General features: G+C 40.7%; 1 long non-coding RNA gene across 3 annotated transcripts in view; it reads right to left on the bottom strand.

Moving 5' to 3' along the window:
• Nucleotides 1–20,147, bottom strand: part of LOC140651720 (uncharacterized) — a 31,755-nt gene that overhangs the window by 9,123 nt on the left and 2,485 nt on the right. For all 3 annotated transcript variants that reach the window (XR_012042481.1, XR_012042483.1, XR_012042482.1), the window contains 3 exons: nucleotides 13,687–13,802; nucleotides 12,885–12,968; nucleotides 11,617–11,826 (listed from right to left, as the gene is read on the bottom strand). This is a non-coding gene — a long non-coding RNA (uncharacterized lncRNA). The remainder of the gene's footprint in view (nucleotides 1–11,616; nucleotides 11,827–12,884; nucleotides 12,969–13,686; nucleotides 13,803–20,147) is intronic.

The following is a 20,147-nucleotide window of genomic DNA, read 5'->3' as shown; positions in this document are numbered from 1 at the left end:
ATCATGCGTTTCACTCTGCGAGGCGCTTTGTATCTGTGACACCTGAAGAGAGAAGGCATTGCAGTTCCCCGGGGGCTTGGCTCTTCTGGGGGAACAGCAGCCGGCCCTGCTCTTCTCCCACGCATTTCCTTCCAGCTACATTAGATGCCTCCCACTGAATTCACAAGTTCACTTCTGTGAAGTGTATTTTTTAAGTAGGTACCCCACAAACTCTGCAACATGCACTGTCCTGTGCCACTCAAGCCAGATGACCCTCAAGCTCATTTCTCCAGCGGCTTACCTCAGGGGGACATTTTATACTTAACTCACTCAGAAATATTTTAATGCACAAAGTCTCAGCTGATTAAAAACAGCATTTATATGCTCTGGTAATTTCAAAATATCAAGCAAACCAACATCAAAACACAATTTCTCCAGACACATTTACTTCTTAACAGAAAATGTATATGCTCAGTTTCAACTCAAGGTGTATTTAGGGGAAAAAGGGCATTGAAAATAGCAGCTAAGGATGAAAACATTCTTCTGTTGTGTCACAAGCCCAATCCAGCTAAAAGGTCTGACGATTTTTATTCTAATTACTTACATCTAATTTATTTTCCAATACATTTTCACAATTTCCCTGAAAAGTCAGTAAAAAATGTCCAAGGTTTTACCACGGTCCGCTATCAATACCAGGGACTGCAATGTAAACCAGCATAACACACAGCCAAATGATGGTCTGAACTTAAATACCAGATTTGTAACACATTCCTCTGATTACTTCTCATGATTTCTAAGGGATGCTATATCTTGCCTTTCTGAAAGGGTCAACAGAATCACAAGCTTCCCATGCTCAGTTTTTCATCCTGGTAACTTTGTTTACACCAGGTACACACTGCAGCGGATCTTCTGCTGACTTACACTGGCAGCCATCCCCCCGCATGAATATTAACAGTGGACGTGGCCCGTGGTCAAAAAAATTGCATAACAGATACCCTACACAAAAGCCAAGAGATTAAAAAAATAGGGAGGGATATCCTCACCCCACAGAAATTTTCCTGCTGATTTCACACAAACTTTTTTTAGTGCACTATTAACTCAACCATTTTAAATAATTTGCCTATATTAAGGAAGATTTTTAACACATCCAACAATTAAAGGTTTCTAAAATCAAGGAAAACCGTACACTGTACCATCAGGTTGCTAAGGCTTTGCATATTGCTCATTTTCTGTCTCTGGTGTTAAATTCAATCATGAAGAATGGACCTACATGCCTTATGTAAATAAATGAAGAGGAAAGGTACGTTGCAATTTTTGTTGCAGTGGCAGAAGCAGTACAGGTGAGCAACTGCAAAAGGGCATCAAAATAATTTTAAACCTAAACATGAAACTCTCCCTTCAGAAATTTCATTTCTGGAATTCAGCCATAACACTATAACACAGGAAAAGGTCATAGCAGATAAAATACAAATCCTAATGGGTTTTTTACTCACTAAACAAAACATCTATTCCTGAGAAATTCCAATTTTCATTCTTTTTAACAAATAGGTCATGAACTGAGTATTCCGAGCATCGAAGAAAGACACAGGAAACCTTAGGGTTTTGCCAGACCGATTAGTAAAAACATTTACAAGAAATTGTGGTCTCACAGACAGCAGGGAGAATTCAGAGCAACTTGATTGACTCAGCAGACACCAGCCCAGAGGAGATCAGTCTCTCGCCCTGGAACTGTGTGCTCTGACATTAACCCTAAATTTGCCTTTTGGAATCCCCATCCGCCTGCTCATGCTCAAGGTGTAATCACTTCCAACAAGGCTGACAAAAGACTTTTTCTGATTAAGGTCAAGCACTTGTAGCCACTCCATGACCTCCTGGGGGACAGAGAGAAAAGGTTTCTGTTTTGTAAGGAATGCTGCTTCCCTGGCTGGTGTTACTATTAACCTTCGTGCTTTCCTTTCCAGAGCCAACAGCCTCCTCGGGACACACCATGCCTGGGGAGGGACCCTCAGCCCAGGGTATAATCCCTGCTGGAGTCAGCCCAGGGAGACCCTCCCGGCTGAATGGCAATCAGCTGCAGTCCAGCCGAATCAGGCTTAAATGGGAGACTCTGACATGCAGACCATGCTGGGCTTTTAGCTTTTCAGTTGTTAGCTTATTTGGGGTTAGAGGGATGAGGAGAGGCACGTTCAGATTTCTTTTCCCCCTGCTGTCACCTCATCCCTTCCTCCCCGGGACTGGAGCTGGCACAGGAAGCCTCAGGGCAGCAGACGGACCTTCTGGGTCTGCAGCCTTACAAGGCTCCCAGGTTCAACAAAGGAGCACGGTTGTAGTTAGGGATTTAAGTGAATATAGCAAGAAGCTATAGGTTGGGCTTGATAGGATTTTGTTTCTGCAGTCAAAGGTAGAACACCAAAGAAGGGTGATTTATTTAATCTGGTTTCCATGCGCTTTTCTCTTTCAGTAGTAAGTACTCTGCCACAGCCTAGCACCGTTAGGAGGTTCACTAGTATCTGCTGAAGGTCTTCTCACATTCATTACAACAATTTAACAGGGAAGTCATCCTCGCTCAGGCCTCTGAGGCCCTGTGCATTTCTACAAACACTATGTATTAACACTTGCCAGAATTCTAATTACCAAGCACACGTTGAGCCCCTCTCTGGTGTAAATCACAGCTGAATATCCTCCTTTAGGATGCGAAAAGCTATTGCCAAAAACTTTAGGGTGCATGACCAAACATGGACACCTCAGCTGCCATGAGGTTGCAGCTCACTGGGGCTGTTGGCATAACTTTGCAAGTGCAACAAAACCAAAACCAAACGCTAAAAATACAGTTTGAGCTTTAATTAGCAAGGAAAAAAAGCACTTCAGACAATAGTGGTATATTCTCTATCTTTTGTGCAGCTCAGAAAAAAATAAAGGCAATTTAAGAAAGACAGTGGAGCTGCAGCCTGTTGGAGATCATGGTGCAGAACTCATGGCAAACACATGCAATGATGTGACAACATGTATACACCGCAGTCAGCAAGTGGGACCTAACAAGCAGTGAGTCACATCCAACTCCAATTGTATGCTAACAGTTTTCTTAAGAAAAGCTCTTCCTTAGAAGAGGCTACTGCTACAGGAAGGACAACTAGCTTGAGAAGTTAAACACACTACCACCATGTAACTTTTGCATTTTGTAGAGAAATGTAATTATCTGAATAGCTTCTTAATTCATTTTCATCTACAGGAAAGATATCTACTGAAAGCAGCTTGTCTATTAAATTACCAGCCACGCCTATGTAATATACCTGCCACCTGGCCACAAGAGCCATAACAGCATTCGAAGTACTTCCCTCTAAGGTCAACAGCTCAATAACTGTAAAAACGCTCCAGCATTGCTGGTGTCCTCCATACACCTCTGAAGCACCACATTGTTGCAGCTATTGGCAGAACTTTTGAACAGCAGCTCTGAATCAGATGGGAAGAGGGTCAAAGTTTGTCAGGCCCGTGCCAGTCCCCATGAATGCTGAATCACGTCACTGAAGTGATGAAAACAAACTCACCTCGTTGACAAGTGTAAATCTGAGCTGCTGTATGAAATGCAGCTAAATAAAGGGCATCTATACCAGGATTATTTCTACTTTTTTTGTGAATATTAAGTTTCCTCAAAAATATCCTGGAAAAATACTCATACATCTGCAACAATGATAAAATATATTTGCTAGGTGTCTTGACCTAGCATTTTATAGCAGCAGGATTTTGTTACGACCATCACAAAAATACAAAGTAAATTATTTTAAAATATGTTAAAGTCTATGTCATATGTCTAGGAGAGGGAATGCCTTCAAAATATATCTGCCAGCCTATTTGGATAAATGAAGGGAATTCTCTTCCATTAGCCATTCTGGACATCTTGAAATAGGTTTTGTTTCTTCTCAAAGATGAGTTAGTTGGGGAGGAGTCCAGGGAAACTGATTTTGGATTATTTGGCAGAAACTAGACTTCTCTGCAGTACTTGTGGGTTCTTCTATCCATGAGAACTGATTTACCAAATACTTCGTCCTTTTTCTTGTGTCTAGTATCTTCGTACTACCAGAAAGCATCACGATATGGAGGTTCTGTGTGCAAATATCCACCCAATATTATTTTCTGCAGACAATCCTGAATAGGAAGATAATGTCTGGATGGTGATGATCAATATAAACAAGTCCTTATTGTTGCACTGAACAAATTATTATCACCACAGCACTTTTCCCATGCACCCCCTTCCAAAGTCCCTGTAGTACTTACCATGACTGCATTAAAATTTATGTAGTCCTATATTTTACTGCATAAAACCTTGAATGGTGTTAAAATAGTAACTTCTTCGCAGGGAAATTGGTGGCCATGAAGGTTACCAGCCCATACTGAAAGCCAGTTAACAAATGTCCTTCTTTAATGAAATGCTTAGTTTAGATCATATTTGTTATACTGTACTTATGCACTGTTCTGCCAAGCAGATATTATAAAACAGACTCATTCATAAAGTACAACATACAGGAGCAACACTCTGGTATTTTCAACCTGAATTCAGACTAACAAGGTCCCATTTCAGTGAAAACGAAAAACCTTTACCACCTGAATGAGAATACAGAAACTTTGTCCATCATTCATACATTCACCCCCCATCAGGAAATGAGAGACTGCAATGAGATCAAAGGATTTTACTGCTCAAGGTACCCAATGCTATTTTCTACAAGTTTAATATCACTCCTCCCCACCCCCCTTACATAGTTATATACTACCCCTAACAGCTAGGTCAAATTCTATGAGGAGCATTTCTGAAAGCTGGAAGAGCTTTCTCTGGAAAGAAGCCATCTGTTTGAAGCGTTCAACTCCTTCAAGATCTGAAATACTTCCCAGTGTTTTTTCACTTCCCAGATGTATTGCAAGTTCCAAATATCTAAGCATAAAGTGACAGACTTGCAGAGTTGCAAGGGAACTTCTATTTAGTGGCAAAGCATAGCCGAGAGGTAAGCTGTGTCAGTCAGATATAGGGGATCTGAACGAGGAGCACTGCTGCTTTGGCTTATCTATGTTTTGCAATGCCAGTGTTCTATTTTTCATGTACGTGAAAGCTATCCACAACTTCAGATGCTTATGTTGTGGAGTGGGTTTTCTTTAGGTACAGATTGAATATATAATACATCTTCCCACAGAGCCAAGCTATACTAGAGAATATGAGAGATGTTCCTCAGTCTACAATAATTTATACTTCAAGACAAGGGAAACCTGATAAAAGGCTGTTGAAAAAGAGGCAAATCCATCCTACCTCTGTGATCAGCTGAGATAACATCAGTACATCGCCCAACATGAAGGTATTATCCAGTAACAGGGACCACAGCATACCGCTCAAAAATCAATCACTCCAAGGAGGATTGGTTAAGGAAATTAATACCAAAATTACTCATGATTAGGAAATATGAAACCTTGGGAGAATTCCCTAATAGAAATGTCATCATAAAAGCCTCCTTGTTTCCTTTCTTGATGCTTCTAATGAAACACTCCTCTGTTTAAACAGCTAGTGACAATTTCAGCCCGCTATGATAACGCCTAGCGCCAAGGCCTGAGGAGGAAAGCTGACCAGAGAATGAGCAGAAAGAACCAATTTTGGAGATAAGAGTTTCCCTTTGTAACTATGCTAAGAAGTAGTACAATAAATAGTACCACCCAGTTTGGAGAGAGTGCTTTTCATCAATACACAGAAATATAGGACTGGAAGAAATGTCAGGAGATCATTTGGTCCATCCCATGTCACTAAGACAGGGTGAACACACTTAAGCTGCCTTGGCAAATGTTTGTCTAAAGTTTTCTTTAAAAAAAAAACCTGTACAAGCTACAAGGATTTCAGGGCTTCATTATTTGTATAGTGCTAAAGTTCTCCTGGCTTTCTTTTCTAAGTCTTCCTTGCTGCAGCCTGAGACCCACCCCCCTTCTTTTTTGCCCCAACGCTGGCTACATAGCCAACAAATGACTGTCACATTATTTACAAAAAAATTGTGAGCAAAGATGCCCCATCTTAATCTCATTAAGCTAAAAAGTTTTTTTCAATCCTTACTCATATCCTTTATTTTCTAAACACCGTAACGTTGTTCTTGCTGGTTCTTCCCGGTTTATCCACATTTCTAAAGAGTGGTGCCAAGGATGAACTTGGTACTCTCAAAATGTACTACTTCATAGAGTGATTAGGTCAACAGCTCTGTTGCTCATGGCTAAAGAAAGCCACCAGTGATATAATTCAAGTTGTCTGGAAAAGCAAGGTGCTACAGTACATTACATGCTTAGTGGTTTTGTCCACAAACAGATGTAGGTTGAGAACTATGGCTCTAGGTGCTAACAAGGCAAATTAGTAACTTGTTTGAGGATCTTTCTGGTTATACAAGTTAGATGGGTCTGCAGTTCTCTGAATCCTCTCTTTTTTAAGTATATCCTACGTTTGTCTCAGGACAATGTCCCTTCCCTAACTAATTTTTCTGTGATTACCTTAGCTGAACCATTGCAAGTCAGGAAAGCTGCCTCACCAGGAGGGCAGCTTTCACCCAAAGAGCTACGGCAAAGCCAGGAGCAGGAACTCAAGTTAGTTGGAACCCCAATCCTTCAATCCGGTAGCCCACATTACCCAGCAAAATTCACTTATAAGAATGATAAATCTTCGTATTTTTGAACGTATATGTATTCTGTTGTTTCACACTGACTTTGTCTCTATTTTAACTAACTTTGATCAATTAACCTTGACTAACTTGCATAATCCAGCCAGGCAGTGCCAGAGAACTAGAGATCTCTGCCTTCTAAATAGAGCGCTGTAAATCAAAGAATTTCTTGAGCACTTATTCATGGGATGGGTCAGGCAGAAACCAGGCCAAACCCAGGGAGCAGAGCAAAGCTAAGAGCACAAAAGAGACATTGTTTGCGGTGTAATAGGAAGTTATGATATTTGGAAAGATGGAAACATCAGACTTCAGTAGGTAAGGGAGGAGGTGCGCTGAGGCTCGGTGTTTGCAATGTTATATTAACGCTATTGCCAGCCTCTCCCTCATGTCAAACCTGACGCGTGGAAAAATGCCCAGGGGGCCCGGGACGTGCCTCTTCCTAACAAGTGCTCTCTGAGGCCACTTGCCCAGCCGGAGAGCTCCGTCATGACTGCAGCTGGCAGGCAAGGGATGCAGAGGTATTCCCCTCAAACTGTGAGAGAAGAAGATATTTCTTCTGCAGTGCTTACACACTCACTGGTAATGGCTCATACTGCACAAAGACTGGCACGGCAGTAAAAACTTACGCGTGCACTCATTGAGCATCAGCTCCCTCTACTGTAAATACATTAGTATACGTTACTCTGCCACCCCACCACCTCCCAAAATGGTCAGTTTTGATAAAAGTAGTACTCTGAAGCACTGTGACTAAGATGACTGGAAAAATGCATCCTGCAGAACCGACAGACAGAAAGACAGCATGGATTTTTCTTTTCAGTTCTTGTGGTTATGATAATTGGGTTTTCAATCTTCTTGTATGCTGCAAATATCCATCTCTAGTTTGTCTCAAAACTAGAATAAATTTCATGATCTTAATCTAATATCTTACAAACAACTGTAGACTACAGTCTACAGAGCAGTCTGCTGCAGTAACTGCAGTCTTGCCTTTATTACTCACAATATTCATTTCTGACAGAAAAAGTAATGGCGTGGACCCTAGCCTCTGCTGATCGTTATCCTACTTACGATGTTTTGCCTTCCTGAAAAGGTTAAAAATCTGACAAGTCTCAATAGCTGATGGCTATGCCCATCCATACTGAGGGCTACTCTTGGTTCCAGCAGAAACCAGAGACGTTTCCAGCACAGCTCAGTAACACAGTCCCATTAACTGATAAGGTTTACTCAAAAGTATGACTCAAAAGGACAGAAATTGTTGTTCAGTCCAGACTGAATTCAATTAATAGTTTAAGCCCCAAAAATGCGAGAGGCTGGCTTTTTTCAGAGAAAGGGAAATATTTTTTTGTTTTGAAATTGACCTTATTTTTAAATGTTAGACTAAACAAGAGTTTCATTTCAGATTAAACCAGTGCTCATGGTTTTACTTGACATGAAATCCAATTAGACAATCAAAGTATCAAAAGTTGGCCAAGAGATCAAGGAAGATGAGGACAGCAGAGAGGTTCTGAGACTTGCCCAAGAATGGATAGCCAGAGCCTGTAGTGAAATTTTAATGTAATGGAAAGCACAGACACTAGATCAGAAGCAGACACCTGGAGAAGTGATCAATAGCCTATCCATGAAAATGGCCCATTTATTGATTGTAAAAAAGGAGCAGGAAGAAGATGTTAAAGTCATAAGACAGGGATGGACAGCTGAGTGTTGAGATTCTAATTTGTTTGAATGTTGAAGAACAGAAGCAAGGAAGAAGATGAAAGAGAGAGAAGGGATGGAAATATGATCGAGAAAGGTCAGCTCAGAGGACAAAGAAGCATCAAGGGGATGAGCTGAAAGCACTGGAAGTATTGAGCTAGCAAGTATGTCCAAGTAAGGAACCTGAGAGATGGCCAGAGCTGTCCTAGACAGCAGGAGAAAGGGAAGGGAGGCCAGGACACTACTGTGCCCCACACACATGGCTTGGAGAGATTTCAGAATCCCCCAGCTTCTTACAGTATCCTATATGCTGCTGTTCGGAGGGTCACAGCTCATCCTTAGCTGTGGGCCCTCTAGAGTCCCTGAAGACAGATAATGAGAGGAAAGGGATGAAAAGCAGAAAGTGAGTTAGATCAATTTCATGTTGACTTTGTACCACCCCTTTGATAGGAAAAGAATAGTCAAAGCAAATAAAGCTGCTCTGAAATAGGAATTGACAGGACAAAATATAGCAAGTACATGAGAGGAACTTTATCAGAATTATGCCACAACTCATTAATCTGTATCACAGTAATAATGTTACTTTAAAGTTAACACCAGTATTTCAAAGCAGAAGGTCTTCTGGATCTCTAGCAACTCACTGCAAACCCTTTACATCTAATCAGTATCATTGCTTCAAAAGAAATTAAACTGTCTCCACCCAGTAACTCTACCGGCATTTGATCTACAATTGGCTTGAAGTTAAAAATTAATTACCCTTCCAACATATTGATTACATGACTATAAACATAAAAGCAGCAGCCCAGAACAATGTACACTGACCCTCTGTTGAAACAGCATGTTTGTTTTCAAAAGGAAGCTAATTAAGGCAAGTTCCCTAGAAGAGGAAGACAGCCGTAAAACTAAAACCAACAGTGCCATCTAGTGCACCACTGTGTTCAGAGACTACCACACAGAATCACATCATTCTTTATTTCAGCTATTTCCTAATGCTAACGAAAAAGGACCGGTAAATTACTATCACACTCCATATGCCTGAAATCCCAAGTCTTACTATCGGGGAACACATGACTTCCAGACAAATTCAGTCTTATATCATATTTACATTTGTATAATTAATCAAGCTATAGAGATAAATCTACTTGATTAGTAGATTTAACTACTAACTGTGAATTAACTGAAACAAATAATAGTTCTACATTGACAGTAATTTGCAGGTTTCTAAACTGTTCTGTTTCAAAACAGCTACACTGGAACACCTCTTTGTTGTCTTTAGATGGTACCTTTATAATACGCACTAAAATACATTAGATAAGAATCTCTATGTATCTTTCATGGCTTTTGATTAGATGTATATGCATACACACCATTGAGCACAAATAGAAAGCAAAAAAGGACAGTACCATTTTAATTTTTGTAATATTTGTTTTAATATCTGTTTAGGATCTGCTAAATATACCCCTTGCTATGGACACTGATCATTTTTATCAGAAAAATGTAAGCCATCAACTTTTTTTTGCCCACAGGTCACTGACAAAGCATGTAGGGCTTGCTTCTAAACCCTCTTCCCTAGAAGAGCCAGGGTCCAACCCACGTGAGGAGCCCTCGCAGAAGTCACGATTCCACAGAGTTGCTCTCCCTTTTTGTTGCCACCCAATTTTATGCTTCTCTCTGGCTGCTTTACTGTCCCCTATTATTAAATGCTCCCTTTCAGGAACTCTGAATACTGACTTGGCTTGCTTTTCCCAAAACCCTGTAGAGTCCTCCCACCGCATCTAGCATCATACTTGGCCCTCTACACTACTTTAATGTATATTCATTGTCAGCTCTTAACATAGGTTGCCTTAAACTACAAAAGGGAGCCTAAAATAAAGGCTGTATATCCTGCAGCAGGAAAAGAAAGATTACAATCTCTATGCCTCAGATTCCTTTCTACCCCAAGGACTCACATTTCACTGGGGTTTTTTGCACCCATAGCCTGGTATCACTAATCTTTAATCCATACAAACTAGTGTCAGGCACGTCTCAGATGACACTGGGCACACAGATGTGTGCAGCACGCACACAAGTCAAGCACACATCCTTCAGATTTTGCAGCTTAGTCAAGACTGAAATTCCTCTGTCTTCTTCATCAGCTCCTGCCCTGACATCAGGGGAACTAGTCCATCGACGCCCGCTGAAACCGCTTCACTATTTGTTTTGGTTTCCCTTTTGTTTTGTTTTGCTTGGCTAACAGAAATTCCCCAAAATGTTAAAACATAAACCAAAACCCTCGGGCTGACATGGACCTGGCCCATTTTAGCCCGCTCCCCTCCACCTTGCAGCAGGGGCTGGAGCAGGCCCTTGCCACCCTCCCTCCCAGCCTCAGCCATTTGCAGGGCTGGTTGCCAGCAGGTGACCCCACCAGGTCCTTCACCACACACATGACAAAACCCCAACTTTGCCACGTTTAGAGGGCTGCAACAGACTTTTATGACTAGATGGAGGGTTTATTAACAGCCCATTTGAAAAATCCTTCCCTGGAATACAGCCCACGATGAGAGGCAGGCTGTATTGCACGGAAACTGTGAAGGTCAATATGCTGTAAGGAAAAAACATGACATGAGATCCGCTTCCCTCTCCTCCCCACCCTCTCATTTTCCCACTCCTTTCCTAGGTCTTCTCTTTCTTCCCTGACTCGCAGAAGTCCCAGCACACAAGGCAGGGAGCAGTGGTGGCAGCAGCAACCTGATGGGACTCAGAGCAAAGAAAAGACTGTGACTAAAAGGAATGTAAGGCCAAACTCAGAAACAAGTAAGTAGCAATGAAGAGATGAAAGCCCCCAGACAATGAACACATACAAGTCCAACCATTACATGCTACACAAGGGAATAGCCAGAAAACAACATCCAGCACTGTGCGAGGACGCAGGTCACACAAGGAAGCTGGACTCAGTTACAGCAGGTCTGCAAATAAGCTCAACTAGGTTTCAGCTCTTCATGTCATCATGTCAGCAAGCAGCACACGAAAACAGTGGTCCACCTGTGTCTCACCATCTCCTGCCTATTATCACTCCTTCTAGGTCTTGCATAGGTTATCAGTCGCACATCCTGCCACTGCTATATCATCAAGGAAACTCTTTGTCTTCTCCTGTGTTGCACTTGGAACATCTATAAAGGCTCCTTGCTGCTCTCCTTTGCCTCTTTCCCTAAAAATGACTTTTGACTTGAGGACCACAAAAATTTGAAAAAGAATAGTGAGAATAGAGACCCCTCTCCATCACACTACATGGTCTTACCTTATATATCTGGATATCCCTCTTCTGTTTGTATCTCTTCGTCACCTCATCCTATTCGTCACAACAGGGATGAGACTCCCTTCTTTGCTGTATATCCTGATCCAACATCAGAAACTAAAACCAGAAGTTCAAAATCTTCTGGTGATGAAGGAAGTGGAGCACAGTATTTGCACTAGCTTTCCACAGATCGCAAAAGCCTGAGCTTACCATCTGGAAAGAAAGTACATGAGACTTTCTGTCAGACTCATGGTCTGTATCAGTCAGGGAGATCATTGTAACAGCAGCAACAGGAGTTAAAACAGACACAGATACATAGCAAATGCAATTCTCTAAAAATTAGAAAACTGGTTAAAGCACATGTGGAATAAAACTTTGTTCCTTTTACAGGATCAAAAGCATTTTCTTTGGTTCAAAATAGTTCATCTAGATATTGAAATTCTTTAGTGAGTTATTAATTACTACCAAAATACAGTTCTGGTTTCAGTATTTTCCGCTCCCACTTAGTTCTCACAAAATGCTTGCTAAAGGGCCACAAAGAGGAAAATGGTAGCGTTTTTTTCAGAGTAAGCGTAACGTTTTCCTCCTCTGTGTATTTCTTGAATACAGAGAAATGAAAGTAGTATAATCTGACCTTTAATTTTTGTGTTACTTTTTTTCCAAACCAAAAGATTACTTCTTGAGGGGCATTATGGTGGGATGTATTTCCTCTGGTTTTGCATTAGACTTTTGTCAGTTGTCTTTCATGCCTGTTGAGGGAGAATTTGACCAACTATCCCTATATCCTAATTTACTGCAACAAAATAAGTCTTTTTTTTCCCTTTTTACAAACTTCTCAGGAATAGACAGAATTATTAACCTAATCAAAATCCCATTCCCACAGAGATAATCAATAGTGGAAATGCTTGGGGGAGGGGGTGGGTATTCTTCCTTGTAAACCATTGAATAAAGGGATGTCAATATGAAGCCTATGAAGCTGATCACAGCTGAGTGCAAAACAAGCATGAAATACAACAATGGATAATTCCTGTATTGAGCTTTGTTATGCTTCTGATATCAATTTTGCTCTTTGCAACAGACCTCTGTACCATTAAATAACCCAATTAAGTGTGAAATTGAGGCCTCAAAATAAGAAAATGGGTTTAAGTAAAACAAGATAAATGCTATCTTGAGACAACGTATAGACATGTAAAACTTGGCATTCTCTCCCACAGACACACTGCCCATTTGTCTGTAACCTCCTCCCTTGATTCCTGATCATTTAATCTTACCTGAAAAAGCCCATGGTCATCATCAACTTCAGAATCCAGGTGGGTGAAATCCTGGCTCTCTTGTAGTCAGAGACCTACTAATTTCTAGAGCACCAGAAAATTGAGAACAATGCAGTTATTACAGTCATATATAGCACTACTTTTGCTAAAGGAGAATGGTAAGATAAATTCCACAGTTTCTTTTACATCTAAGGTGGTTTCACTGCATCCCTGTGCAGAGATAAGAAATGACAGCTCTCCCAAGGAAGCAGACCTTGGGCTCTAAGGCCACAGATGAGTTCTGCAGGACAGGGTTTACATGACTGCTACAGGCAAACTCTACCACCATCTGTGCCAGTCTTCCATTAAACAGTACAGAATAAAAAAGCCCAAAAAACCTCTTTTAACAGATTAATGCAATTTTATCAATACACAACATGGCAACTGTTTCAAAAGTAGATGACTGAAGTTATGTTCCCACATCAACATTCAGACACTGTCCTAATTTTCACAAGTATTTAGCATTCAGGACTTTTACTGAGGTCAGAAGTGTAGTGTACTACACTACTTGTACCCAAGTGTACTCAAGTACTAATTTTGTGCATCATTTGGGGGCCAAACAATCAAAAATAAAATTACATTGCTTTACTTCAAAATCCTAACTCCTCCTCCTCCTATTTATTCTAATATGTGACACAAGACCAAAAATTAAGGACCCACACCACTGTTAATCAGCATTAAGTACCACTGTCCCTGAGGCATTTTTCTCTACAGAGGCATAGAAATTCTCAGCCCTTCAGTCACATCTGCTTGCATGGTTTACCTTTATTGAGATTTTATCTTCATAAGACATTCAGTCTACAGAAAGTAAAAGAAAGGAATTTGGACTCCTCCAGTGAATCTCAACTTCATTAAACAAATCACCACATTTGCCATTTCCTGTTGAAAAAGAAAATTGCCAAACAATGTCTCCTTTAAAATGAAAGTAAATAAATCCAGTTAGAAGACTACACTTTCCTTTTTCAGAAAGGAATAACTAAAAATATAAACAGGAACCAGGCTCAGTGAGAGGGAAGGAAAGGAATTTTTGTGTTTTCTCATGGAGCTTTTCAGAAACAGGTGGCTGCTCTATTCCTGTGACTTAATGCTCTATTCCTGTAACAAGTTAATGGCTGGGGAGAGCAGTACTCCAGCTCTTTTGCTTTCCTTGGTTTTATTTGCTTTCTCCTAGCATCATTGCTGCTTTCTCCTGGTCCTCCCTTCTCTTCCCAACCTATCCTGGTACAGAGCAGAGCCAAACAAACGATGCACACCAAAGGAGAGCTAGACTGCTTCGGGTTGGAGAAGTCTCAGAGCTACTGTAAGGCACACAGTTATCTTAAAGGCCCTCTTCAGCCATTATGGGGTGCAGAACCCTTACACTTTGATTCTCCCCCACTTCCTAATCCCCAGCCTGTCCCCTCCCTTTGTTAATCCTAATCCTGCTCTATCTCTGTATTATCAATAGCTACTGATACAGCATTCCTGATGTGCGAGTAGGAGCTGCAATAAAGGCAGTACAGAAATGCAGCCCTCTTGGTACAAAGTCCTTTGTGGTAAGTGTGTGATTTACCTCCCTGAGTACAGGTTCCCTGAGGAGTAGAGAGCAATGCCGAATTACAAGTGTAGTCCTTTCTCCCTTCCCTTAGCCTTGTAACTTCAGCTGCCCTTTGTATTTTTCCCTTAGCCCTTGTCCCCCTTCCTTGGTCCATCACCTTCTTGCCCTTTGATCTTCTAGCACTGAAAGGGGATTTGCCTGTCATAACACAGGCACCTAATATTTAGACAGCTGGGTCTGAACTAGCCACCTCATTACAGCCAATAATCTTGTCCTAAAACAGATGTCTTAACTAGGTCAGATGAATCTCACCCTTGGAGTGCTTATTTCTCGCTGTTGATGTAATGGGAGCTGAGGGTCACCAGCTCAGACTCAGGTGTTTATAAGTTAAGTATCAAAAATACTCCCCAAATAATCCCATTTCAAATCCTCTACTAAACCTTTCTACAGACCTCCTCTTTGACCCTGGTCTTCCCTGTTTCATTAATACCCACTCTAACCTCAGTAATTTCCCCGGTACTTTTTCTTCGCTCCCTTTTAAAAGCCAGATCCCCTTCTGTACTCCATCCTCACTGGATCCAGTTCATTACACTCCAACTATACTCTCTCTTCTTTGGCTCTTCCATGGAGCCACTTCCATTCTCACTTTAGTTTCTCTCCATCAGGTGCTGAACAGGAAAAAGGCTCAGAGAATCATGCCATACAGTGTCAGAGAGGATTGCTTCAGGATCTTCCTTGCTACCTTCTTCTGCAACACAGGCCACAAGACTCCTTAAGTCCTTGCTGAACTGAATATATTTTTTAGAAAAACGGTCAATCTTTACTCTAAAATTGCTAGTGGCACTGTTGCCTTGGTTAAATTGTTCCAGTAGTCAACTACTCTGACAATTAATACTAAGTTTTTTTATTAATACTGAGTTTATTTTTAGCCTGAATTTGTCCTGGTTTAACTTCTGGACATGAATCCTGTAATATCCTAATACATCAAAACATCCTATTAAGAACTTTCTGATCTCCCAATAAGTACTCACAAACCTTTACGCTTTTTGCTGATAAACTAACCAGATTGGATTGCCCACATTTTCCAGTCCCTGATTATTCTTTGAACCCTTTGCAATTCATAAATGTTCTCCTGGAAACCCTCTAGCTGTACCTGTCTATAGCTAATTTATTCATCTTTGAAAAATAGGCTGTAAAATAGACGTGCTAATACTCTTCTTTCCAAAGCACTGTCACAGCACAGGGCTATGATATAATTTATTAATAAAATATTTATCACTGTAGCACAGACTAATGTTTAAGTTAGCAACTTTTCCACAGACACTGTAAACAATGCTAGAGAAAACTTTTCTAGTTGTCCTATTTTTCCTGAAAACTCCAGTGCTGTAATTTAAACCCCTAAAATTGCTCAGTACTGGCAATCCATCATGCACTGCTAACTTCAAGAATACTTTTAGAATGCACTTTTACTACACTGTTGTTCCTTACATTGCATCAGAATTAAATAAATTAGCATTGAGAGAAGATATTCTGTAATGAAAGATGTTTTATAAGCAGTTACTAGTCTTCCTTGCTTGACAGTACTACATTTTACATTTCAGAAGGAAATCAGGATTCTTTCATCAGAGAATTTTGGATGAAGCGCTTTTGCAAGTCTGGCAACTTTATCAAACAATACACTCAAGAAGTCAAAGGGCAGGTGATGAAAAGAAGTTGGCAGGTAGAGACAACATTTTAAAAGCTAAGATTTTTAAATAGTTAACATACTAAGATAGCAAAGATAACTAACATGTTAGGAAAAACCTACCAACACATACCCCATGTATGAAGACTACAAGCTTCAGAATCAGTAGAACATGAAACCTCTGAAAATCTGTACATAATTTGGATTATATAAGCATTGCTCCTTCCAAAAGATAGCTTGGGACTGAGTAGAACCAAAAGTAGATATTTCAGTATGCAGCACTTCATCCTTATCATCTTCTTGTTGCCTTCAGCTCTTTGCAGATGCTGCTTCACTATTGCCCGTTGCCTTCAAAGACCTGCAACCTCCCTATCTCTGCTGGAGCAGGAGTAGCGGCCAACGAGACAGGTTTATTTCCTTCCTTTGGTTGCCTTCCTTTAGAATGCTCAACACTCGCTCTTTTTCACCCTACTTTTGTGCATTCCCATCCCTGAATAAAAATTCTGTATCACAAATAAATAACCCCACTCTTAGTTCTTGAAATAGTATATCTGCTTTGAAGCACCTCAATTTATGTGAGAACTAAATCTTGTAACCAGTCAAGTAAACTACTGGCCTGCATTTTAAGATAAATCTAAGAAACAACATGGGTATCTACTTCCTAAAACAGAGGTACATGTCAAAAGAAAGGCAAGTGCCAGACTTTGAATTTTAATTACATAAGGTAAGATACATAGCTGACTATTCTTGGAGGGGACGGGGTGGAGAAAGAAGCCGAGAAAACTCCCAAGAATAGAAAGAGAGTAGGAAGTCACAGAGCAAGCCTGGATAAGATCTGAATGCAATCCTAAGAGGAACCTAAAAAGAGCTTCTAGGGTAAATGTGGTAATAAAGGCCCCTAAAACTGACCAAAAAAATCCACTCTAGATACTGAGTTTGTCATCTAAATAATTATGATATGCATAGTCTCCATGAAAAGCATAGAATATGATGCAGAATTAATAAAACTTGTAAAAATATTATGGTTGTGAAGCATAAAGAAAGTTGTCACAATCTTAAAAATGCCACAGTAAGCAAGGCCGTGGACTTGATGAGCAAAGAAACCACAGGACAGTAAATTCTAAGCTACCAACAAAAATCTTTTATATAAGAGACAGACATTTTTTACAGTGAGAACAATCATTAACTGGAACAACCTCCCCGCGAAAGTGATAGAGTCCCCATCACTGGAAGTTTTCAAGATGCAGCTGGACAGGGCGCTAGATAATCTCACCTATTCTCCCCTTCCTGCGAAAGGTTGGACCAGATGATCTTTCAGGGTCCCTTCCAACATGGGCTGTTCCATAACGCTAAATGGGACCTCCACAGTAGGTGCAGGGCTACTGAGTCATTCACTTGAATGCCTGTTGTGGCCTACAAGATCCTAAGTGTTATCTAAGAATGAAGCTCAGTCTCAGGTTTGCTCTACAGTAGCACTTTATTACAGTTTTCTTCCTGTCACAGCTTTCTTTCCAACACTATTGTAAGGATTTAACATTCAACTTCAAGAACAAACCTATTTGCTTTCGCTGCTAAGGTTCTATAAGGTACAAAGAGCAAATTGTGAGGTTTGCAAACACCAACTCCCCCAAAATACAGACACAAATTGGCAGGCAATTCCCAAGGCCCTAAGATCTGATATGTATTTGGGAATCTCAGGAACTGGAGTATGCCTCCCACCAACCCACAGGAATGTGAGGATTTATACCAACAGGTATCAGGATGCAAGGAGACGCTTCCCAGAGAACGGAGCAGGCAGCAGGGACACAGCCCGCCACACCTTTCTGGGCACTCCTCCTGTCCCCCTGCCAGGATCACCATCTGAGCAGGGCTCAGAGCTTGGCCAGAGTCCACCTTTGTCCTAGGAAACAGTGCGTAGTACAGCCTCCAGGTTAAACAAGTAGGCACCAAATATACCTCTCATCAATTTGTCCTCTGAACAGATGCAATAGGTCAAATGTCAATCACCTGTCTTGAATAAGAAGAATGAAAATGTAATTTATTTTGTTCTGCATTGTTTATCTCAATCTTTGGGGCCAGGGCAGAAGGACAGAGGAAGTGTGCTGTGCCAACCCCTATGTCCCATTGCCTCCTCACCAGTCTTCAGAATGGCTTTAGCACAGAAACTGCACTTCTCAAGCCATTTTGACAGCCCTGCAAGGAGACCTTGCAAGAAAGATTGCTATGCCCTTCCTCCCAATGCTACTCAATGGCCAGGGGTCTGGCCCTACAGAGTCAATACAGAAAGAAATGACAGAAGCAGTAGAGAAAAATAACCAGGTACTTGATTAGTAGCTCTATTGTGTCCCATTAGATTAACTAGAACTCAATAGCTGCGTTTTTTTTTTTAAATTCATTTGTTTTTCTCTCATTGCATCAGTAAACCACATGCTGCTCAGACAGATCTGCTTGCCCATGGTGAGCTTCACGTAGTGGGACAAGACATCTACTAAGACATGAGCTAGCTAGCTAGCAATAGGATGTTTTGCTGTTCTGTATGTGATTGTAGTGCAAATTAACCTTTTGATCAATGTGTAGAGACATTGGCACATGAAAAAGATCGCTAATGTGGGTGAATTTTATAGCATGAGAAGACTTACTGGCTGGAAATTGGCTGTATTCAATTTAAAACAGCAAGTAAAGATGTATGACTTCAGATAAGATGCATATAAATTCCAAACTAACCCAGGTATCACTGCCATATCCTAAGTCACTTCTTAATCTTGACATCCTTAAGCCTCACATCCTGAAATTTGTTCTGCATCTTCAGGATTATTTTTAGTCCTCCTTTAAATTTCCTCTGAAATTTCTGTATTCTTCCTGAAAACACACACAAGCACTCCAAAACAGAGTCACAAGGCAAGAACGATACTTATTTCTGCATGATTATTCATTTCCCATTAAGTCCCAAGGTCACAGTAAAGCACCTGCCATGGTACTATGCAGAAGGTTCCCATTAGTATTTACGATGACTACACAGTCCTCCTCTGAATCACCCACTTCATCATGCTAATTTCAGCAAACTTCAAGAAAAAACCTGGTGTAAACATGGTACATCCAACACATAGATATATTAACTTATGACAAAACTGTTCATGTTTATCTGGTAAGATCTACATTTTTGAACTATCCTCTTAATACATTTTAAATAAAGCAACATCCTTGGCAACATCCCCTAGCTGGCAAATCCCAAGGTGTGTTAAAAATTAACAGAAGCATTTCACAGACCTCCTCAGCTAGTTACTCTTAAGACTCCTGGGTGGAAGTTACAAAGTCCCATTGTGTGAAATGGAATGTTGCACAATGCCTTTCCCTGCTACAGACCATTACCTTTTATTATTGAGTCCAAATAATGTACGTGATATGTTCCAAAACCAAACATCCTTTAGCTGTACCTTTTCTGCTCTACACTTCACCACTCTGCATCTCGCAATGGCCTTACTAAACATTAGGTTTGGTTGTCCTTTATTTTGTTCCTGACATAGTGAACTACTGTCCATTATCTCTATCCTCCATGGCTACAGATATTTTAAATCTCGCTTCAGCTTTCCGGAATAGGTCATGTTGTCCAACTTGTACATTCATTGTTTTGACCTTTTTTTCCATTTTCAACCTTTGTTCATACATTGATTTTTGGTGCCGTTGTAATTTCCACGTAACCATTTGACTGTAACGACTTCTGGTACAATATCACTTTCCTTCATTTCCATGCAACAGTCCTGTTAGAGCAGCTAGAACGATAGGCTTTAAAAATTCTGCAGATATTGGCAATATTTTGCTATACTGCATGTGACAGCATTAATCATTGTGTACAAATACTCATGCAAGAAAGACAGATGTGGATGAACTCTATAGCATGACAAGATCCTTTGGCTAGAAGCTGGCTACCTTCATACCACTAACCATGACCAACTTAGATGTATTTTGACACCTGTGATTTCCCAGTCAATGATCAGCTTTCCCT

The sequence above is a fragment of the Ciconia boyciana genome, chromosome 1, assembly GCF_034638445.1.
Source record: "Ciconia boyciana chromosome 1, ASM3463844v1, whole genome shotgun sequence".
In the NCBI taxonomy this organism is placed as follows: Eukaryota; Metazoa; Chordata; class Aves; order Ciconiiformes; family Ciconiidae; genus Ciconia; species Ciconia boyciana.
This window is presented reverse-complemented; position numbering and strand designations above follow the sequence as displayed.